The following is a 24,156-nucleotide window of genomic DNA, read 5'->3' on the forward strand; positions in this document are numbered from 1 at the left end:
GATCTTATATCTGAGTATATTCTTACAGTCAGATATAACTGATGATTTATTTTGGAGTTCAGAACACAGTGAATTATTGTCAAACAAATAGGAACATGTTTGAATTGCTAAAATATTTTGGTTTCCAGTAAGAACTGAACCCCAATCTACAGTGTCTACAGTGAAGGCATGGGGTCTCACCTACATCTTCACAAACGAAGAACTAGACTCCCCCCTCCCCAAAACACGTATTTCCTCACAAAGGGGTCACGTAATCTCTGGTATTTGTTCTTAATCATAATGTGTATACTATATACACCCATTTTTTAAAAATTGAAGTACAGTTAATTTACAGTGTTGTATTAGTTTCAGGTGTACAGCAAAGTGATTCAGTTATATATATATATATATTCTTTTTCATATTCTTTTACATTATAGGTTATTACAAGATATTGAACATAGTTCCCTGTGCTATACAGTAGATCCTTGTTTATCTATTTTATACACAGTAGTGTGTATCTGTTAAGCAAACACCTAGATACTCTCTTTTTGTTGTTGTTAACTCTTTGGAACCCAGAGCATTGACAAAGTCATGTTAGTCAGGAAGAACTATCAGAAAAAAAATAGAACAGTTTTTTTTTGGGGGGGGGGGGTTTGGGTTTTTTTTTGCGGTACGCGGGCCTCTCACTGTTGTGGCCTCTCCCGTTGCGGAGCACAGGCTCCGGACGCGCAGGCTCAGCGGCCATGGCTCAGTGGCCCAGCCACTCCGCGGCATGTGGGATCTTTCCGGACCGGGGCACGAACCCGTGTCCCCTGCATCGGCAGGCGGACTCTCAACCACTGCGCCACCAGGGAAGCCCAGAAATAGAACAGTTTTGAATTACAGCCTGAGGCTAAATTGTGAGACAAGAAGGATTTTGTTTATTTGTTTCACAAGCTTAGAAAGTTTTTCCCAAATGCTGAAAACGGCAGGTCCTCCAAGTGCCTACTGTGTGTACGCAGAGCAGTGTTTTTCAGATGTTTCCAAAATATCTTCTCCAGTCGGTTTGTATCAGGTATTGTCCCAATGATTTTATTTTGCTCTTGTAATTTGAGCTACATTTCAGTGCTGATTTATTACTGGAACATGAAAATCCTTGCCAGTGGTTATAAAAGGAAAAGGCAAACCCTTCGCACGTTTAGCAGTATCACAACAGTGTTGACTCTAAACTTTGAAATCTTCAAAATGGTCTAAGCTCAGAGCCCTTTCTCTCCCATTTCTGTGCAATTTATTTCAAACCTTTCCCAGACCCAGAATTTTGAACGTTTCGTGTTGTATTTTCCTACTTATTTTTATCTCTGTTGCTCCTAAGACTAGAAAGCAATGCTGTTCAGAGTCAGAAAATTTTAAGTAAGAAAATGAGAGCCCTGAGTGTAAATTTAAGGCATTCTATGTTGCTTTACTTCTGTGTATATATTGGTACTGGTAATTTGATAACATAGGGCACTGAATGAAGAAAGTGAGGAATGATCCAGATATGAGGGAGCGTGCACTGCACATTCAGACCTTATCAGCTCCAGGATCAGTTATCTGTTTGAAGAAAATTACATTGCATCTGTCAATAGACTTAATAACTCAGTGCCTGCTATTTGATAATGGATAATCACACAAATTCAGGAAGCTAGACCATATGCCATTCCAGTTTTCTATTCTCTTATTCACCTTAATTTTCTAGATGAGTGAAATTATCTAGTCCTGGACTCAAGATGGCATACATGGGAATAGAGCCTGCAGGAATCCAGCTGCCTCTGATGTTAGCGGCCCACAGGGCGCGGCTGCCGGGTTATGTCTGCGACCCTGGCAACTAATTGAAATGGGCAGAGTTTGGAAAATTGTAAACCTGGACAAAGCAAGTGATTTATGGTTGGAAAAATAATAAAGGGTGGATGTGGGACAGCTGAGGGAATTGGCTGGTGGGAAAAAGTGAGGCCGTAGGGGTCAAGGATTCAGGCTCTAAGGAATAATTCTGATCTCTGTATTTAGACCAGGAAGACTAGAGACTAAATGGTGGAGATGATTTAGAGATGTTTTTCCCTGGAAGCAGGGGATGTTTCAGGGCTCTTCTTTTGTACTGATCCAAGATGCTATTTCTATTTACAGAACAATTTCTCTACTCTCAAATAATATGGTCATAGTATCACTTAGTAGTGATTTTGATGATGATTGTTGAGTGAATTAATTTTAATGATAAACAAATAGATGTTCCTTGTTCTCAGATATCAAGAAGATCAGATGCAGGTACTTTCTGGTGTGGACCCGGCTGCCCGGGGACGTCATCAGGGACTCAAACTCTTTCTACCTTTGTGCTATGCCCTCCATACCAGGGTTCTTGTCTTGATGCTTGTTTCTGGTGGTCACCAGGTGGCCACCACATCTATATCCTCCTGTGCAAGATGGGAAGAAAAGGACTGAGTCATCAGCATTTGCCCCTTCACATGAGAAGCAAACCGGCTCCAGAGGCTCCCAGTAGACTTTGACTTTCATCCCATTAGCCAGAACGGTGTCGCATCAACATCTTGAACTTCCAAGAAGCTGCGCAAGTGAGCATCTCACCTGCGACTGGGCATATTGCTGCTCGAAAACAATCAGAGTTTTGTAAACAATGAAGGAAAAAAGAATACTTATCAGTTGGGCAATGAGCAGGGGATGCCACAACCATCTACTTAAGATTTATTGTGGAAGGAGACTAAGTGTTAGACAACTGTGCTATCTCACATAATCACAGGGAAGAGGTGGTTCAAATGATGTCAACAGTGGGGGCCACGGGGACACCACTGTAGTCTCTCTTTACATGGTCTTTTTAATAGGAATGAATTAGACGTTTCGGGAATTTGTATCAAATCAAGCAAAACCACAAGGCTATACCAGGGAGAGCTGACTCAGCAAGGACAGGAAACTGAATCCACATTTTCAACCTGGTTCTTGGCTAGAATTATCTCCTAGGTTTCTACAAGGCCAGAGTCTCAACTAAGCTCCTCTCTGTCTCTCTCCCAGATTTACTGACTTTCAGACCTCAGATTTCTGTGGGCTGGGAATAATAATCAAATCATGTTCCTAGAGGAAGAGGACATCTTGCTGCAATAAGAGTCTATCACCTATTAACTGAATCACACAGATAAGAACATGAAAAAAGCTACGTACATTTTGTACCTGTGCTACGTTTCTTTTTCTCCCAGGCAAGCTCACAGGGTTTGATAGGCATCTAACGTCTCCAGAAATGCTAGAGAGGGAAGTTGAGGCAGATCGTACTGTGTCTGACAGATACGGATCCTGAGACTCAAAGGCTTTTTCCTGAGTCACCAAGCAACAGTCACCACTGCAGATACTGCTGAAAAACTCTTTCCACTCGGCCACATGGCCTTGCTGCAAATGGATGCCTCTCAGAAAGCTAAATCACTACCTCGAACGAAGACAAGGCCATTGGTCAAGCATTTTCTTATTTTTTTTTCTAAATATTCTGAGTCTCATGACATAGGCGGATTGTGTATTTATGACAACAGCAGTTTATTAATTAATTTATTTTTGCTGTGTTGGGTCTTCGTTTCTGTGTGTGGGCTTTCTCTAGTTGTGGCAAGCGGAGGCCACTCTTCATCGCGGTGCGCCGGCCTCTTACTATCGCGGCCTCTCTTGTTGCGGAGCACAGGCTCCAGATGTGCGGGCTTAGTAGTTGTGGCTCACGGGCCTAGTTGCTCCACAGCATGTGGGATCCTCCCAGACCAGGGCTCGAACCCGTGTCCCCTGCATTAGCAGGCAGATTCTCAACCACTGTGCCACCAGGGAAGCCCAAGCATTTTCTTTTGAAGTGAGGATTTCCTTGAGTAGTCAGTTAGGGTGCGCCAAATGCCTCAGCCAGAGGATGTTCCAGGAGCTGGGCTTGTCTTGGTAGATTCATGAGGGCTTGACAAGGTCACCATTTTTGTTTCTGCATCTTTTAAGCGAGAGAAAAATGTGTTTCCAACTTAGAATTTGTATCCTTCATTCTTGTACCTAATTGTGGAATAGCTGTGAATAAGTATGTAAAGTTGTAATGGGCGAGTGTCCTTCTTTTTTCTATCATTTACTCACTCAACTATTTATGGTGTATCCACTATGTCCCGGGTATGGTTCTAGGTGAGGAGAATACGAGACAGGTGAGCTTGCTGCTCCCTGGGGCTTTCTTTCTAGCAAAGGGGAGACACAAGCAGCAAGTGCGTGATTAGTGCTTTCAATGAGCTGAACTCAGAAGGTGGCAAACAGAATATGACTTCGTAGTTTTTCTTACCATTGTTCCTTGGAAACTGACTCTTGCACTATTCATCCTCATCCTGTGGACAAAACCTGGGGCTAGCAGCATCATTTTCCCACTTTTAGTTACAAGAAGAATCTCCAAGGTATTTGAAGGGTACTGCTCTAAGACAGAAGAAGGTAGGTTTGCTGAGGGAACAGGAAACCAAAAGCACCATGGTCACCTTCCTTCCTGGGAAGAGGGGAGAGAGCCTGGGAGCAGCTGAGGTGGGAACTCAGATGGGAGCTGGCCAGGTCCTGGGCCAGGAGTGCGGGTTTTATTTCTAGCTTGGGCAGCAGCAGTATCAGAGGGTTTTGAGCAGGAGAGTTATGTCCTCTGATGTGTAGTTTCAAAGATCACTGACTTTGGAGGGGGAGTGGATTGTAGGGAAGCAAGTGAGGAAACAGAGACATGGGTGGTTGGGGGAGGCTCCTGCCCTTTGTCCAGGGGAGGGATGAAGGTGAGGAGGAAGATGGTGAAGATGGATTGGGGCCTGCAAAGTCTTTCAGGGGGACCCTTCTCTCTTCTAGTCCATGAAACCTACCCCTGTGGCTGCCATGCTGTAGTACTTAGTAAGTCCTCCATGAATTTCACATGGACATCTTTGTGAGTTAAAGAAGTGCCATTGGGCTTCCCTGGTGGCGCAGTGGTTGAGAGTCCGCCTGCCGATGCAGGGGACACGGGTTCGTGCCCTGGTCCGGGAAGATCCCATGTGCCGCGGAGCGGCTGGGCCTGTGAGCCATGGCCGCTGAGCCTGCGCGTCCGGAGCCTGTGCTCCGCAACAGGAGAGGCCGCCAACAGTGAGAGGCCCGCGTACCACAAAAAAAAAAAAAAAAAAGTGCCGTTTATGTGATTTAAAGAAAAATGTGTCTTGTGGCTTCCCTAACTTCTTCTCTAATATCTCACAACTGCTTTCTAAATTTAGATCTTAGAATAAGCATGTATTAGAGGCATAAAATCAGGCTAAGGTAAACTTTCCCTGACTCAGAATTTTTCTAATTGTCACACCTTGGCATAATTCAGCCTTCAATCCCTACACAGAAGAAAAAGCATCATTAAATATTGGAATAATTTAGTTGACTTTTTAAAAAGGTATTCTCACTGCCCCTTCACTTTTCCTCTCTCTTTCTCTCCCTCTGCCTTCTTTCCTTCTTTCCTCCCTCCCTCCCTTCTTTCTCTCTTCCTTTCTTCCCTTCCTCCCTTCCTTCCTTCCTTCCTTCATTCCTTCCTCTTTCTTTCTCTCTTATTTCATAAATAAGAGAGTAGGAAAGCAGAGGACTTCATTTGAGAGAGAAAACTCAAGGGGCAGTGCCATCACTTACCCAGTTTTACATTTATACACATTTGTCAATAATTATTTTGAGGAAACAAAAGGAAATTCAGTGGAAAATAAAGAAACAATCCCCAGTATAACCAGAAACCACTCCCAGAGCCACCATAAAAGTTCAGCACAGTGCATGGCTTCAAAGCAGAACTTGTTGACTTACTTGACTTCAAAGCAGAAGCAAAAACCATGATTAGGGTGTCCTTGTGCCTGTTGGGAAGGGATGCGTCAGGTCTCACAGGGGCCTGGTAAAAGGACTCTGGGGTGAGCTGAGTTTGTGACTGGCCAGGATAGACCTCAGTGCCTGCTGTTGAGCTCCCAGACCAACACCAGCATCTGTCTCTGGCCTCGCTGCTGTAGGCTCAGTTCTGTCTGCGACGACGGCTGCCTGTCCTGACGTCTTGTTCTTGGGGCTGACGGCTGGCTAGGGACAGAAGTGGGGAGTTGGCCACCTGCCCTCTGCTTGTGGGCCCACCTCCTGTAGGCCAGGCCCCAAACAACTCCAGGAAACTCATTCTCAAGCAGGGAAGAACACAAAACCTATGAAACTTAGGAGACGTCCTTCTCTTTCTTTAAGGCATTTGCTTCCCCACAAATGGTCCAGTTCCTCTGTGTGCCCATCAGCCTTCTCTGCTTCTTCAAGGCAGTGGGTTGGCCTGGCCACAGGCCCTTTCCCTCTGCGGGCCACAGGCCCTTACCCTCTGCGGGCACCACGGCCTGTAATATCTCCCAAGATGTTTCTGTTTGTTTCAAGGCAAATGAAACTTCATGGAGCATTTCTTCCTTCTTTCCCAGAGCAAAGGCTGGCACAAGGGAGGGAGTGGAAAACGGAGAAAGTCAACTTCTCAGCACCCACAGAGCAAAGTGCTGACCCAGCCAGCGAGGGGCACTGGGACCAGAGCTGACTCTGGAGCAGCTGGCGATGCGCAGGGCCCATTCATCATGCAGCTTCCTGAGCGGCAGGTGAGCGAGATTCCTAGGGATCCCGTGCTCAGTCTGTAGCTTAAGAAATATAACAATCTTACTTCTTCTCTCCTCTCTCTCTCTTCTCCCTCTCTCTCTTCTAAAATAGGAGGAGATATTTTTCATTTCTAACCCAGATGCTACTATTTCTCTGTTATTTGCACTTACTGTGTTGAAATGCAACAGATGTTTCAAAAGGCTTTAAATTCCTCATGCGGGTCCCTGACAAATAAACTGCACACATAACTTTACAGCCTTCCTTTGCTCAGACTCTTGGCAGATTTTCCCCCCCCCCCAGGGTGGAGAGGGGGAAGAAGAATTCTGTAGCAAAATGACAATGAAAAGAATATAATAATAATCATGACTGTTTATTGAGCTAGGACGTTTAGTTACCCCAAGTAGTTTTCCCTCTGTTATTATTAGTTTTTTTAAATAAATTTACTTATTTTTGGCTGCGTTGGGTCTTCATTGCTGTGCGCGGGCTTTCCCCAGTTGCCGCGAACGTCTTTGTTGCAGTTTGTGGGCTTCGCATTGCAGTGGCTTCTCTTGTTGCGGAGCACGGACTCTAGGCACCTGGGCTTCAGTAGCTGTGGCTCACAGGCTCTAGAGAGCAGGCTCAGTAGTTGTGGCGCACGGGCTTAGTTGCTCCGCGGCATGTGGGATCTTCCCGGACCAGGGCTTGAACCTGTGTCCCCTGCATTGGCAGGCAGATTCTTAACCACTGTGCCACCAGGGAAGTCCCCCCTCTGTTATTTTATTTGACACTTGTAGCTATGCCAAGAGAACAGGTATCATTGCCCCCATTTTACTTATGAAGAAATTGAAGCACACACAAGATAAGGAAATGGACTGAAAATAAAGCTGATCTATATGTGAAGATAAGAACTTGAAGACAGATCATGGAATCTTAGTCTTTGAGCACACACACAAAAAACCCTGAAATGAATTCCTTCAAGAAACCGAATTTCCCAGCCTTTACCAATAAAAGAGGTCCCAGCATAAGTAGCTCCCACATGTTACGGGATTTTAGCCCTCCTTGTAGTCTTTCTAATAGTCCCTAGGCATGTGTCAGGTATATTCACCAATGGCTTTCTGATTCTCCGCTTCCCTCTAGATGTCTGAAGCCATGCGCCTCACCCTTGCCTTATGTATGAGTACCTTTCCTTGCTGAGAACATCTAGAAGCTCCAGTGCCAGGCCTGTCACCCTGTACCCTGTTGGCTGTACTGTGCTGGAGCAGGGCTGTGATCCGTCCAGAATGGGACAGTCCTTCTCCCCGAGACCCTCCTGTCTCCCAGGTACTCCCTAAGTCTTAGACTAACAGATTTTTCTTAGAACCTTCTCTCTGCCCAGGGCCCGAGCTGTGTGCAGATCTCAGTCTCTTCCGTTGTCCTCTCCTTGTCTCTGGTCCACCAGTTAATCAAAGTCTGACACTTAGGTACACAGAGTGCATAGCACTCTGCTGGCCCTCCCTCTTCAGCTCTTAAATATTAAACAGCTTGAAAAGGAATGATGAGTTACCTGAGCAACAGAAAAGTGAAGGTGTTCTTCATGGCATCCTTGCTTGCTCCTGAGAGGTCTTCGCTGGCAGGTCTCCCAACAGGACCAGTGAGTGGCCCTGCAATCTAGATGGGAGCAGAATGCAGCTCTGTCAGTCATCTAGTTGGTGAAGGTGATGGGACAAAAGGGTGGGAGCCCTGGGCTCCTTGTCATTCCTGCCATCTCTCTGCCAGAAGGCTCTTCTCTCACGGGATCCAATCTCTCACCTCCTTCAGGTCTTTGCACCAAGATCACCTTATTAATGAGACCTTTCTTAACCACCCTATTTAAAACCACCCTGGGCCTAACTAACCTACCTCTCTGTTTAATTGTTCTCCATAGCATTAAAAAAATAGACATAACATAAAACACATGTAACAAAAATTTATCACTTAGCCACTTAACTGAACTTCTAAGTGTACCATTCAGTAGTGTTAAGTATATTCATATTGTTGTGCAGCCAATCTCCACAACTTCTTTGTCTTGCAAAACTGAAACTCTATACCCATTAAACAATAACTCCCCTCTCCCCTTCCCAGCAGCCCCTGGCAGCTACCCTTCTATTTTCTGTCTCTATGAATTTGATTACTCTAGGTGCCTCATATGTGTGGAATCATACAGTATTTGTCTTTTTGTGACTGGTTTATTTCACTTAATGTAATGGCCTCAAGGTTCATCCATGTTGTACCATGTGCCAGGATTTCCTTCCTTTGTAAGGCTGAATAATATTCCACTTCACGTATATAGCACATTTTGTTCATCCATTCATCCATCAGTGAATACTTAGGTTGCTTCTATCCTTTGGCTATTGTTAATAATTTGTCTCCATAGTATTTTTCACTTTTATTCTAAATTAAGTACTTACTCGTTTTTTGGTTTGTATCTCTCATTAGAATATCAGGTCAAAAATTTCTGTCTTTTTTGATTCCTGCTATGTTCCCAGCTCCTAGAAAAGCACCTGGAACATAGTAGGTACTCAAAAATTTTTGCTGAAACATGGATGGACCTAAAAGATTATCATACTAAGTGAAGTAAGTCAGACAGAGGATGACAAATATCATATGACATCACCTATATGTGGAATCAAAAAAATGATACAAATGAACTTATTTACAAAACAGAAACAGACTCACAGACAAAGAAAACAAATTTATGGTTACCAAAGAGGAAAGGGGTGGGGGAGGGATAAATTAAGTTTGGGATTAATAGGTACACACTACTATATATAAAACAGATAACCAACAAAAACCTACTGTATAGCACAGGGAACTATATTCAATATCTTATAATAACATATAATGGAAAAGAGTCTGAAAAAGAACAGATATAAATATATATATATAAATGAATTGCTTTGCTGTACACCTGAAATTAACCAAGGTGGTATTAAATGGTCTCTAAATATAAGAGTTATATTATCTCACTTATCTTCAGGTCACCTACGAACCAAGGTCCCTTTCTTTCTTCAATCAGACAATGACTTTAAAAACTGAATGCACAGGGCTTCCCTGGTGGCGCAGTGGTTGAGAATCTGCCTGCTAATGCAGGGGACACGGGTTCAAGCCCTGGTCTGGGAGGATCCCACATGCCGCGGAGCAACTAGGCCCGTGAGCCACAACTACTGAGCCTGCGCCTCTGGAGCCTGTGCTCCGCAACAAGAGAGGCTGCGGCAGTGAGAGGCCTGCGCACCGCGATGAAGAGTGGCCCCCGCTTGCCACAACTAGAGAAAGCCCTCACACAGAAACGAAGACCCAACACAGCCAAAAATAAAAATAAATTAATTAAAAGAAGGCTCAACATTAAAAAAAAAAAAAAGCTGAGTACACAGGTGGGACTTGGCTGGGGTCCTCACCAATAGGACTGTCTCAGTTCTTTTCTCACAGGGGCTGATGGGAGGGGTCCTAAGACACATTTCTCAGGACAGCAGCCTGATGTTTCATTGCTGCCCCCAGTCCAATGCTGCCAGATTCCTCAAGTCATAATTTATGTGTGCAGTTAAGCTAGAGGGAAAGAAGAAGGGTAGGGGAAATAAAAACTCTTCTTCACGTATGTGCCTTGCCTTTTACTCATCTCCATCAACTGTAGACTTTAAGGACCTGATTCCAAACAAGAAAGCTGAAAGAATAGCAGTGTTTTCTTGTAATAATTATTGATGAAACTGAAGCCCAGCATTCAGTTGAGTCCCTTCCAAATCCTCAAATATCAAATTGTCCTTAGAATAATCTGAGTGTAGATGGCTGCAGTGAAATTCTTCGAACATTGGTCACTTAGGGTCACTTAAAGTGTGGTCTGGGTACAAGCAGTGACATCAGCCTCCTCTGGGAGCTCATTAGAAATGAGCCTCCTCTGGGTACAAGCAGTGACATCAGCCTCCTCTGGCCTATCCCTGACCTGCTGAATCAGAAGCTGCATTTTGAAAAGATCGCCAAGAGACTCAAATACACCCTATCTTAGTGCAGGCTGCTATCACAGAATACCATAGATTGGGTGGCTTATAAACAACAGAGGTTTATTTCTCAGATTTGGAGGCTGGGAATCTGAGATCAGGGTGCCAGTGTGGTTGGGTTCTGGTGAGGGTCTCTTCCAGATTACCGACTGCCCACTTCTCATTGTATCTGTTGTGTCCTCACGTGGTGGAAAGAGAGTTAGCAAGCTGCCTGGCCTCTTCTTTATAAGGGCGCTAATCCCATTCATGAAGGCTCCACTCTCATGACCTAAATACCTCTTAAAGGCCCCATCTCCAAATACCCTCACAATTCCAGCATATGAATTCTTGGGGGACACCAACATTCAGTCCACTGCATACTGTAAAATTTGATAACGTTAGCTTAAGGTATTCACTCATTTAAATAATTTCTTCTTCCCCAACTTTTAGGTACAATTACCCTATTGTAATTTCAGAGACTAAACTCTAGTCCGCACAAATAATTTGACGACAATAGTTATTTTGCATTTTATCTGGAAAGCCAGTTTATTCTAAAAGATCTGCTAATTTTCAGACTGTGTAAGTCACCTTTTGAAATCACAGTATCAGAAAATAAGTCTATGCAATTTAAGATTCAGGGGCAACTTGTGGAAAAGAACTTCAAACAGAGCAAAAGCAAAAATAGTGCTTTGGATTTTAATTATCCTTGCTCTTTTTTCTCAGAATACTTAGGTCCCTACTGGACATTGTATATCTAGAGGAAGTAGAGGGCTTTAAGTGAATTAATGTCATCCTACGTTTCTATGTCTGTTCCCCCAGACTGAATTCCTGCAGTACTTACATCCAAATTCTCTCACTTGTGTTACCCCCATTTCTGCTATCACCGCTTCTCATGAGTCCAACTCGAGAGTGCAGACTCTTAGTGATATCATTTCAGATTATTCACACTTTCCCCCTTCTGTCTGAATTATTAGATGAACTTGGGGAATACACACACGATACCAACAAACGTTTCTATCTGTGGAGCTCAGGTGTCCAGTCTAATTAGTTGAGCCACTATCGTTAGCTTGGTGATTTCACTCTTCCTTGCTGGAGTAATTCCTGTACTATGATATGTCCATAGGACCTAACTGAAGTGCAAATAGACTGGGGTTAATAGTTTAAAAAATATCTGTCTTTGAGAAAAAAAAGAACATGCTTGAGACATACTCTTGAGGCATACTCTGTGTTCTTTAGGGAATATTGTGGGCCAGGAGCCCCCGTGAATCAGAACTTGACGTTTAACAATCAGATCATGGGAGTTTAACCTCCTCATTGGACAGATGGGGAAATTGAGGGTCAGAAGATTTCGTTGTTCTGCCCGGGGTGACATGGCTTGTGGGAATCAGATGAGAGGAGAACTTGGTGATACCGTCTCCCTTTGCTAAATAGAACATTGGGATGTGTGCTGACCGCCAGTCCTGCAATTGAATGCATTTTATTTAAAAAACACAAGCAGGTATGCAGCCGAGAACTGCCACTTAACCTTCTGGTCCCCAACTCCTGCTGTGAGAAGCATCCCCACACTAAAAACAGGAGGACATTTTGAATAAGCAAGTGGCATTGGAGGTTTCTGTCTCTGGTCCTGTTAACAATAGGCTAAAAATTGGCCCTGACGTAGCGAGGGTGTACTGGTGACCTCTCCGGGGAAGTGTCTCTAGAGCACTTTGTTTTCTTGTGAGCTCCTCTTTCCATTTTCCGTTGCCTTAAAGTCAAGCCATAGAGAAACGAGGCAGGATGCCTCAATTTGGGCCAAATGACCTGTGTAATAGCAATAGTTACAACTGATTCCAGAGGACACACTCTCTTTGCTTCTTTCATTTCTGTGTTATGAGGCAAATAGAAAGAAGAATGAATATTTGGAGCAGGGAGTGAAAAATCACCAACTGTTTGTCTGGAAAGACACCAGCATAGATGTGTGAGCCCTTAACCCAGGGCAGATTAAAGCGCTTTTGACATGTCATACAACCAAGATCAGATACCACAATTCTGAGAGCATCGTTAAAAGACGTACCGTTGGGGCTTCTCAGCTTTAATCACAGGTGATGATGAGGGCCTTGCCATGATGTGAGTGTCCGTCATACATACAGGCTGGCAAACCTTCCCTGGCAGAATGATGGAAGGGGCTGAGTCATAAAATAATGGTAGTGAAGTGCTGCTTTGGGACAGCTGTCCACCGGTGTTGAAGAAGCTGGGTTCTTCAACCAGGCAGGAGAGAGAGAGTGGGCGGTGATTCGTTTCTGTTTAAGTGTCATGTTTCATGTGGTAGGGTTGATTTTAATTCAGGTTGTATTTGACAGAAGAGGAGCTAGTTTGATTCCAAACAGGATCGGGTAAGTGGCTGATTAAATTCCGAGTTGCTTTCAGTTAGCAAAGACTGTGGCCAGAGATGGTTTCCAACGTACACAGGTGAGCAAGGAGCACATCCCTGGACCCGCAGCAGGCTGTCCTACCACCTCAGCTGGCCTGGGCCTGGTGGTGGCAGGTGGGAGACCTCTAGGAGCGCGGTGTGGTGTGGGGCCAGGGCTGGCCATCGGCTGCCCCTCCACCCTGGAGAGGCCGGGGCTGCCAGGGGAGGGACTTCCTTGAAAATCAGTGAAGCACGGGTCCCGTGTTGTTCTACAACGGAGCTGGATCAAGAGTCCGTTGTTAGAGTTGTGGGTGATTTAATTACAAGGAGGATGGAATTTTGTCTCATTTGTCAGCCCTCCCCTTTCCCTGTTTGGAAATCATGCTACTCCTCCACTGCAGGGGTGTGGTGACTGCTACATGTTATCTATGTAAAAAGCTCAGACCTTTTAAAAAAAAAAAAAGGTCCCATCTGGTTTTTATTCAATTCTACTAAAACATTTAAAATATTGTTTGTGTTCTTAAAAGTATGAAAAGCCAGATGAGCCATTTACAGGCTTTTACAAATACATATTTCTCCTTAGACATGAGAGATAGTTATTTGCTCAAGGTATAGGAGGGGAAACTTCAAAAGACTTCAGTTTGCCTGCAAACCCTGTAACCCAGAATTTAAAAAGCATCCCGGGTACCTCTCCCACCGCTCTATTCACTGCATCCTTCACCTACAAGCGGAGACGGGGCTCTCCCCTGAAGCTTGCCCTTTGCCACGGACATTAACTCCCCACCCAAATACATCACCAACGATTTCTCTGTTGATAGATATTTTTCTTTTTTTTCCCACCCAAGCCAGAACCAGGACTGTTCTCTTTTTATTTCTAGATTTTTTTTCCAAACTCTCTGGCCAGCCCTGGGAGGTGCCTTTGGTCATTAACCACAAATCAGCAAATGGTGTCTCTTCATTCAGCTCATTTTTTTCTCTTAGGTGAAATCCTGAGCCTCAGGTCAGCCTGAGAGTGCTAATGATTACTTGGTTAATAACTTCAAGTGGAAAGTAGAAATTCCCCATGTCACACCGAAGACCACCAGCTTTGGTCTCCATATTTTCGAAAAACCTCTTTTTAATGGCTCTGCATAATTCAGGGTCTCTAATTTTAAGTGGGTCTGTGGTCATCTGCACTATAGTGTATTTCAAATGATGCCAGGCCAGAGGACAGTAGTTTTGTGGAGGAAGTCAGTGCACCTTTATATTAGGAGAAAATTACCATACTTCAAAACATTGTCCCCTGCGATATTTGGGACATACTTATACTAAAATATTATTTGTTATGTATCTGAAATTCAAATGTAACTGACCATCCTGTATTTTATCTGGTAACCCTATATTAAAACAAAGGAGTGAGACCATTTTATGTGGCCACTGCAGTGAGAATATGGTCCAGCACTGAGACTTCTGTACCAGGAGGGCGTATCAAGAGAATAATCCGTTTAGGTTACTTTGAACTGCAGGGGGAAAATCTCATCTATGGCTCTAGATCAGAGTCGAAGAGATCAGACTTTGCAACAAGTATAAAGTGAGATCAGGAAAAAAGAAAAAAAAGAACAGTCACATTAAAAAAATAAATAAAATAAAAATGTATTGTCCACATGGCAAAAATGAAATAAAATAAAATGAAATACAGAGAAAAAAAGAAAGAAAAGCAGATCTAAATCAGGTGACCCGATTTGTCAGTTTTCTGCGTGAGGATGTTCTCTATTACCCATGCGTGTCTTTCTTCCTTTATTCTCCCTAAACTGCTCGTAAAGATGGATGTGGTTTGCTATCTAGTGATGCTATAGGAAGTTGAGCATTAATGAAGAAAATATGGCTGTCTGTCCTGGCTCAGGGCTCTCTTGGTGCTTAATGCTAACCAGCTTCTCTCCTGGTTAGTATTAAGATGGTGTCACAGGCTCTCTTATGCGGCCAATACTTAATGCATATAACAGGCTTGTTAAGCCGTTAAGGAAATAGGCATGGACCACAAATCTGCCACCATGGCGTCCTGACTCCTTGCTTTAGATCGCCACGCTGCTGGGGGAGGGCAGACCCTTCTGCGGAAGGTAGGACACTGGGCTAGAAATCCGGAGACCAGGGACACGTGGGCACCCAGCTTCCCAGTCTGTTTTTCAGTTTGTTTGCCCTTCAATTAGAGTAAAAATAATCCTCGTACTTTCTGTGTAAAGGAGTGGATGTAATAATCAGACAAGCTAGTGAATGTGCAAGTCTCCTGAAATGGACAGAATACCAGATAAACACAAGAGAAAGTTGTTTCCCTTTGCTAGTTTCTGCTGCTCTCTTCTTATTGGTGGGATGGCCAGATGTCCTAGTTTGCCCAGGACAATCCAGATTTGTGCCTATTGACCCAGTATAGTTATTAATAGCACCTCTTTCACTCACAAACATGGAAGATGCATTATGGTATTGCTTGAGTTATGGTAAACGTGTCTGTGAGTCCCAGCCTAGGATATATTTGACAACAGAGACAGAATACTTGATATTAGGACTTGGGAATTTTGATTTGTCAGAAGTCACACCATTGCAAAGAGGCCAGGGTGAGTGCCCATCTTCTAATCCCAAGGCGGGGCTTTGTTGCTACACCCAGTCCCACTTGGACCCAGGTCCCAGGTGGAGAATGGGGTGAGAATATCCTTTTCTTTCCTTCCCATAATCCCAGAGGATAGGATTCCTCAACCTACTGACATTTTGGGTAGGGTAATTCTTTATTTTAGGGACTGTCCCATGCACTGCTATCTAGTGATGCTGTAAGAAGTTGAGCATTAATGACCTGACACCTTGTCTAGAACCTTCTCTGAGCCCAGTACCTTCTGAACAAGGATGTCTCCCTCTTACTTCCAAGCAATATTGATAGCAAATACTGAGTCTGAATATTTGCTCATTCTTTTGCAAAAAGCACAGGCTTTAAGCTTGGGATCTTTGTCAACCAGTATCTAATATACTTTGCAAATGCTGAGCTGGGGCTGTAACTGGGGCTCTCTGATGAGTGTGCTGTGTCCTCATTCTCCTTGTAAAATCAGTGACCTCCATTTTAAAATGTTTGTTGAGGAAAAAAATCACCTAAAACTCCCCTCTTGGGGGGTGATCTGATGGCTTGCTTTAGAGAAGTATGGACATCGTGATTCTTCCTGTGTAGTTGTTAAAGCCTGCCCGAGACTCAGGAGCACAGGGGGAGGGTACCACTATTTATCCTTTAATGCCTAACAATCTGGGGCAGGACAAACATTAAACTTCAGTATAGTCCTCCTGTTGTAGCTGATCTCTTTCAATTCTAGATTAAGGGAGAGGAATAGAAGCAAGGAGAAGCGGGTTCCCTGGGGGCATGAATATTGACAGGGAATTATGAATAATTAACATGGATATTAACCAGTAGCCGTAAGAACAATGATGAATCATCGTGTTTCGGAGGGAAGTTTGTTTGGGATAAAACAAGGACCGTGAGAGGTCAGTGAGTGAGAGATGCTTCAGTACGTCAGAGTTTTCTAACTTCCAAAAGTGCAGGGTGGCATGGTAGGACTTTAGGACTTGACAATGGAAAACTCATTATCTTGCTTAGCTGAGCTGGACTCTTGGTTGTCAGTTCTGAAGAATCTCTAAGGAAGGAAATTCTAACAGCTTCTTTTTTTTCTTTTTTAGCTAGAGTTAGCATCCTCAAATATGAAAATAATTGGTGCTCAGTACTAAAGGCTGTGAGTACATGTGGGCAAGAGGACGAGATTTCGCTGGAATGACAGAAGGAGTCATGGTTCCAGGAAGCAGGTAAGGATTCGGACGTTGACCCTGCATAGCCCAACCGTTGCTGTGGAGGGGAGAGCGGCACGCGAAACCAGTACCAGGGGCCCCTCAAGCCAAACTCTTCCCGCTGAATAAATGAGCTAATTCTATGATACCAGCCAGTAGATGGGTCTGTCTGTTATATCTCTTCTGATTATTACCTTGGCCATCAGACAGTTCTGCTACATTACTCGACTGCACTGCCGAGAGGGAATCGACAGTATTAAAACGACTCCATTGCTTTTATGAACTGGCTCTAGGAGACTCAAGTCCATTTCCATTACTGAGATGTGTCATGCGCCTAACCAAATGCTTTTGGAAGCAGATAATTAGGCATTGCAGGCTGTGATTGTTTAAAGAAGATATACGACGAGGTTGCAGTCTTCAGCCGTGGCTCTGTGAAATGTCTTGTCGCCTGAAGATCAGGCTTACTTTCAAAAGTGCCTCCGGGATTATTTCAGTTGGGAGTTGGGAAAAGGGCAAGACTGCCTCTCTGGAGCACACACTACAGTAGAGGCAATGGCAATATTTAAAACTCAAGCAGTCCTTGAGAAGCAACCGTTGAGCAGTTCTGAGAAATTCTAGCCCCATACCTCCCTGCCCCGGAAAAAAAAATCACACCATCATCGTGTCCGAGAAATCAGGGTGTTGCTTTTGAAATTTTAACCTTCTTGTTCTTGAAATGCCAGTGCCACCATACATAGTTTGTATGTTCTGATATAAAGCATGTTTGAAATCTGAAAGCATTTAAGAGTTAAATAACACAAGACCAGTATCTGGAATAAATTACAGAAAATGCTGGTGTAAAGGGAACATATTTACGACACCTTGTAAGACCCCAAAGAGAGCCTTAAAGAGAAAAGAGTCTTTTCAGATGAAATATATCGATGGCCTGTGGATGATAAAGGGGAAATATATAAGGAGACCTTTTCCAGACCTTCCCAGGTGATCAGAAGTAAAGGTAAGATGATCATTGACCCCGCACCTGAGTGAGATCACGAGCCATGTCCACTGAGACTCCATCAGTACTTCCAGAAGGTGCTAACTCTGGGATGGGCTTATGAGGAAGTGACTCTAAGGTAGGTATACACGGATCGCAGTAGGAAGGCGTTTCTGGAAGCCAGTTTCTAGACCTACATCAGCCGACAGTCAGCTAGAACCTTGATGTTCAGTGTGGTTTGTGATCTGCACCACTTGGCGCTTTAGAGATGCAGACAGACTCTCAGGCTTCCCCCAGACCTACTGCGTCCGAGTCTACATGTTAACAAGATGCTCAGGTGATTTGTTTGCACGTTCAAGTTTGCAACCTCTTGGGCTCTCCTGCAAATGCTTCGGGGATAGAAATCATGTCATCTCATCATTCTTTTATTTATTCTTTTATTTATGTATTTAATGAGGATTCATTGAATGTCTACTTTGTGCTCGGCATGAGGCTAAGCCCTGGGCTAACAGGTCTTAAAGAAAGACAGGATTCTTGCCATCATCATATTTTATTTTTTAAATTTCTTGAAAAAATAGACATAGTATGCATCTTACAGACCATCATTCTCTGAAGTACTTCATGTATATTGACCCATTGATCCTCTAACAACTCTGTGAGGCAGGTACTATCATTTTTTACATTTTAGAGGTAAGGGAATGGAAGCACAGAGAGGTTAAGTAACTTTTCCAAGGCCACACAGCTTGGAAGTGGCAGAGCCAGAATTTGAATCCAGAGAGTCTGGCTGCAGAGTCCAGGCTCTTAACTATGATGTTTTATGCCAGCAGTAACTCAATCCACTCTTTACAACCTGTGATTTTGCTTTTAATAAACAGAATGCTAGTGATGGTTTAAAACTTAGCTAGGCAGGTCAGGGAAGATGTTTGTGAGGAAATGATATTTAACCTGAGACCTGTGGGAAGGGAAGGACCCAGTCATGCAATAGGGGGAGCGCCTTTGAAGCAGAAGGGATAGCAAGGGAAAAGACCGGAAGTAGAAAGGATGTGGTCTGTTCTGAGAACCTCCTGAAACCATCATGACTGGAACATGAGGGTAGTGAAGAAAGACAGTAGAGGTGAGGGCTGGGGAGGTGGAAAGAGTAGAGTCCCTGGGGAGGTAAGCAGGGTAGGTGATGCAGGGCTTTGGAGGACAGGGATGGAGTTGGGATAGTATTCCAGGTGACCTGGGAAACCAGTAAGGGTTTAAGCAGGAAAGTGAGATGATCTGACTGCCCATTTGAGTGCTGAGATGGGCATGCACTGAAGGAAGCTAGCATGGAAGCAGCAGATGTCCAAGAAGCCATCGAGAGTCTATCTGAGCGGTCCGGTTGAGAGATGGCACAGAGAGGAGAGCACAGATCTGAAGGGGAGCAGAATATGCCACCCCAAATATGCCTCTTGACGTACAAATTATTTTGAGCTGATTGTTTTTGAGAGCCAGCAGTCACAGGAGAAGCTCGGGAAACAGAGTAGATGTTACCCTTCTGTAAGGAAAATCTCCGCTTATAAAGGAAATCTCCATTTATAAGGCCATCTCCCTCTCTGTCCCAAGAAGAGAATGACTTTAAAGCACTAGAAACACATCCCTGGGGAAGGCCACATCCCACTTAAATCTGCATAACAACCACACCCTTGTTTACTGTGTTTTCCTGGTCGCCTCTCATGTAATTGGCTTCCCCTCTGCCACAACATCTTTCTTTTGTCTGTCTTGAGCTCAAGGTGATATTTAAGCTGGTGGCTTGGACTATCTTGGGGAGTTTATTCATTGTTCCTGGGTATCTTCCATGTATCCGTGATGTATACATGTTAACGAACTTCTATTGCTTTGCGTCTTGTTAAACTTTTATTACTGGGCATCTCAGCCAAGAACTCAGAAGGGTGGAGGGAAAATTATTTTTACTCTCCTACAGACACAAGATCTGATTTGGAGACAGGACCAAAAGGAATGGTTCCTTGGACACGCACGCGTGTGTGTGTGTATGTGTGTGTGTGTGTGTACTACCAAAAGATAAACTGAAGCATATTACATTTTTTTAGGAGTTTATTTGAGCAAAAATCGATTTGAACCAGGCAGTACCAAACTGGAAGTGAACAGCAGCGCTTCGCTGACAGGAGCTGGGGAGAGACTTTTATAGAGAAAAGGTGGATGCAAAACAAGAAAATGATTGACTGACTACAGCTTAAAGCCTACTTGGTTGTTTGTGATCGGTTATCCTTAGGTTTTGATTTCGTAACCTTGAGGTATTTACGGGCTTAGATTCTGCATAGGCGGCACCTGCATTATTATTATTAACCACCTGAGTCTAATAGCCTCCTTGTTAAATTAATTTCACAGGACACATGTGGATATGTGTGTCAGTGTGTGTGCACTCTTCTGTTCTTCCGTGGGGTGGTGTCGGTAAAAGGGAGGAGTTAGATTACGCCAGGATTTCCAATTTGAGCACATTGGGTACCCAGCTCTGCTAGTCTCTGGTTTGGGTGGGCGGATTCTACTTAGGATGTATTCAATTTGAGATGCTTGTGGGGCTTCCAAGTAGAGATGTCAGAAAGGCATCTATGTCTTTCCAGCATTTAATTCTGGATCTAGAACAGAATCAGTACCATTAGGATCTGTTGAATTAATTTCAGGCAAGAAGACCTGGTAGGAAAAGCTCCTTAGGTGTTTACTATTGCTTGCAAGTTGCTCTAGCAGAAATCAAAGGTTTGCTTTTATAGTCGAGAATGACTTAGAAATGTAAACAGTCACCACCGCCACAAACAAACCACAAATGATGGAGATGTACCACATTAATTTAATTTACACTAAGGTTTGCATGACAAACACTAGAACCTTCTTGAGAGCAGATTTCTGTAGGTGCCTTGGAAGCATGTTTTATTAGCACGAGTCCTCAATGAACGCTATTTTGAATGTGATGTCCAAAATGAATTTTGCTCAAGGCCAGTGCTGTTTCATTAAAGTAAATGTTGTGACCACAAAGTCTTTAGAGAATGTGAACATTGTCTGAAAGTCATTCACCTCCTACACAGCCACATCATCTGCTCTCCATACTTTGTTATCTTAGGTTCATCTATTCTATGACTTCGTCCATATCCGGGTCACAGAATGACTCAGCCTACGCTGAGATGTGCAGAAAAAGTATAGTTTCCAAATTTGTAGGCTGGTTCAAAACTTAGCCCACTAGGGTAAACGATCTCTTTGAGTTATTATTCAGATTCCTCCCTACACCTCATCCTCTCTTAAAACGTCAGAGTAAAGGAGAAAGATCTTCATAGGTTCAGGAAGAAGGGGTTGCCCCATGATTCTCCTTGGGTGAGTGCTGACTGGTGTCTGCTGAGATCTAGTTTAGCTGGCTGCTTCCTCCAGGCATTCTGCAGCTGATGAATTTGTGGTATGTTTCATAGCTCATGGTCCTGATTCTTTCCGCTTCTGTAGTTCACTGTGAGTCTCTGTCAAGTCCTCAAAGGGTTCCTGGACCAGGCCATCCACCACAGACCCTAACTCCTGCAAGGTCTCCATGGCTGTGCATTCAAAGTCTATGACACAGGCACATATAACTGCCTACTTCTCCATCCCCATGCCCTTTCTTCTTCAGACCTCCAAGGGGAAAGAGTTTTTTTTTTTTTCTTGTCATTTGCTCATTTTTCTCAAAGTGGCCCCTGTCTTCTCTATTTCAATGGGGCTAAAATGGAGAAGCAGTACAAGGCATATGGAAACACACATTGGAAAGTATTTTGAAAGTAGACTGGTGATACATATTTGGAGTCAGAGAATGCTGATGAGAGGCCCAAGGTAGTGTAAAAGAAAGCCAGGGGAAGTCTCAAGATACTCTTTTTTTTTTTTCCCTTTTTTTCTTTATAGCTGCGTTGGGTCTTTGCTGCGGTGCGCCGGCTTCTCACTGCGGTGGCTTCTCTTGTTGCGGAGCACGGGCTCTAGGCACACGGGCTTCAGTAGCTGTGGCTTGAGGGCTCTAGAGCGCAGGCTCAGTAGTTGTGGCGCACGGGCTTAGTTGCTCCGCAGCATGTGGGCTCTTCCCGGACAAGGAATCGAACCCGTGTCCCCTGCATTGGCCGGCGGATTCTTAACCACTGCGCCACCAGGGAAGTCCCCTTACGATATTCTTGATGACAAAGTGCATCCATCCAAAAGTGAGAAAATTGGCCCCTGAAGGAAGAGTATCACATCTCTTTGGGTTTTTTTTGTTGCCATATTTTCTTCATTGGCAAAGAAAAACCTTACTTCTCCTGTAACATAGAGCAGAGTGTCTAAGAAAATGAAATTGATTCAGTTGAGCCAATTGGGACTGTGTGTCCCACATTCTGCTTAGTGCTGTGGAGAAGATAAAAGATAAAAGGCACATTTACTATCCACAAATAGGCTTCAAACTTCTTGGGGAGACATGACCCACACTTAGGAAGCAGTTGATTTATGAGACCAGGTTGGATAGAATTGTTGGGGTAAGTGTGTGGCATAGACCTTGAATGCTAGAATAAATGAGGATTGGGAAAACCCCATCGGCTTGGAGACCTCAGGATACAATGGTTCATACGCTACGTATTACGGATGGCTGTGTTGCAGACAGGCAGAGAGGTATGGAAGGGAGAGGGTAGAAGGGAGAGTGTGGACGGTAGGAAGGTATGGGAGCAGCAAAAACCAAGACCTTGAAGTATAACTGCATAGAATTTCATATCCATATGGTAGCCACTAGCCATATGTGCTTACAAAGCGCTTAAAACATGGCTAGCTCATATCACAGTATTCCTGGAATAATTACCTTGCAGCTCATATCAGTGCAGATTGCCACATCTTCTTAGAAGTGTGCGTGTATTTTTTGAGGACGTCATGATGTCCCTTTAATAATAAAAAGATACAATTTTAAAATGTTTTATCATAGATTATCCATTTAAAAATTTCTATTACAAATGTATCCTGTATAATATGCACAGTATTTTATAACTGTAGTACCTAGGTATATTATCAATAAAATAAATACATTGGAAAAAAAATATGGCTAGCTCAAACTGAGATATCCTGTCACTATAAGATACATACGAGATTAAGACATATGAGATTAAGTCTTAATATGAAACAAAGGTAAACAACAAGGACCTACTGTATAGCACAGGGAACTATATTCAATATCTTGTAATAACCTATAATGGAAAAGAGTCTGAAAAAGAATATATATATGTATATGTATATGTATAACTGAATTACTTTGCTGTCCACTTGAAACTAACGCAGCGTTGTAAATGAACTATACCTCAATTAAAAAACATGAAAAAAGTAAAATATCTCCTTAATAATTTTGAAAATACTAATCACATGTTGAAATGATAACATTTTGGATATATTAAATTATATTATGAAAATCAATTTTCCTGTTTCGTGTTTTAAAAAGTGGCTACTAGAAAGTTAAAAATTCCATGTGTGGCTTGCATTCAATTTTTATCAGACAGCACTGGGAGAAAGAAAGATGTCAGGGAAGAGACGGCCTAGCTGAAGAAATGGGTCTGTGCAGACCACAGGACCCGACTTCTCAAGGCGGACTTTTTTATGTTAAAAAAAAAAAAGCTTCTAGGAAAGTAATTGCTCATTCAGTACTAAAGGCAAGCAAAAGTTCAGTAATATTTCTAAATGAACCATTACTATATGGGTTTCATACAAACTCTAGCAGTTTCATATATATATATATATATATATATACACATATATGGACAGATATGGGTAAGACAATCTTAGTGTATCAGAATCTGTGGCCCCTTGGACTGACTCTGAGGTCCTCTTGGTGTCTGCAACTGTAACTTTGGAGCTGCATCTGGGTAGCCGTGATGGCACAGTTGGCAAGAGAAAACTGACTGCGTTGGGTAGAGCCTTGAGTGTCAGGCGTAGGAGTTGGGACTTTATTTCCTAGGCAGTGAGAAATCTTAAATATCCTACACTCTTCCACCCTTTCCTGTGCTTGTCTAACTGCTGTAGCCTTTTGAGGGGCTCTTGTCTTCCTGCTGACTTTCACTGTTCTTGAAGCTTGGGTATTGTTGGAAGCATCCTTGATGTCCACAGGAAGAAGTTGAAGGGGATTCTAAGAGACTGGGTTGAACCTTTCTGGGTGTCCTCAAACCTCTTTTAGAATCACTGGGGGGGGTATCTGGTCAAGTCTGCATGCTTGGGTGACAGCTAGGGAACTGCTATGATCTTGTAGCCCGACACCCTGCTGCCCTCTTGTCTTCTAAGTCTCTTGAAATCCTTTTCCAGCTTGTGCTAAATGCCTGACTTCCATTTTCAATGTCCAGTCCCGTCCTGAAAGATTTGAAGCATCCAACTTAGAAGATAGCCGTAACCCCTTGTCTAAAACCTGCATGTTTGAGGCCATTGCCTGGAAAGCAGGCCTGTGTGGGGCAGTCCTTGTGTTACTGCTGGGTGTCATCTGAGG

At 43.5% G+C, this 24,156-nt stretch overlaps 1 long non-coding RNA gene across 1 annotated transcript in view; it reads left to right on the plus strand.

Annotated features, from left to right (window-relative positions):
• The first annotated feature begins 6,404 nt into the window (after window positions 1–6,404).
• LOC307196202 overlaps window positions 6,405–24,156 on the plus strand; it is a 46,419-nt gene continuing 28,667 nt past the window's right edge. Inside the window, exons 1-2 of the long non-coding RNA XR_013831067.1 lie at window positions 6,405–6,570; window positions 16,610–16,732. This is a non-coding gene — a long non-coding RNA (uncharacterized lncRNA). The remainder of the gene's footprint in view (window positions 6,571–16,609; window positions 16,733–24,156) is intronic.

The sequence above is a fragment of the Stenella coeruleoalba genome (genome assembly GCF_951394435.1).
Source record: "Stenella coeruleoalba genome assembly, chromosome: 13".
Lineage (NCBI taxonomy): Eukaryota > Metazoa > Chordata > Mammalia > Artiodactyla > Delphinidae > Stenella > Stenella coeruleoalba.